The following is a 305-nucleotide window of genomic DNA, read 5'->3' as shown; positions in this document are numbered from 1 at the left end:
AAATATCCCATGCTCATAGACAGGAAGAATCAATATTGTGAAAATGGCCATACTGCCCAAAGTAATTTATAGATTCCATGCTATTCCCATCAAGCTACCATTGACTTTCTTCACAGAATTGAAAAAACTACTTTAAAGGTCATGTGGAACCAAAGAAGAGCCCACATTGCCAAGACAATCCTAAGCAAAAAGAACAAAGCTGGAGGCATCACACTACCCAACTTCAAACTATACTACAAGGCTACAGTAACCAAAACAGCATGGTACTGGTACCAAAATAGATATATAGACCAATGAGCAGAACA

Source organism: Mandrillus leucophaeus, unplaced genomic scaffold, assembly GCF_000951045.1.
Source record: "Mandrillus leucophaeus isolate KB7577 unplaced genomic scaffold, Mleu.le_1.0 Scaffold16, whole genome shotgun sequence".
NCBI lineage: Eukaryota > Metazoa > Chordata > Mammalia > Primates > Cercopithecidae > Mandrillus > Mandrillus leucophaeus.
The sequence above is the reverse complement of the archived record's forward strand: the minus strand, read 5'-3'. Positions refer to the sequence as shown.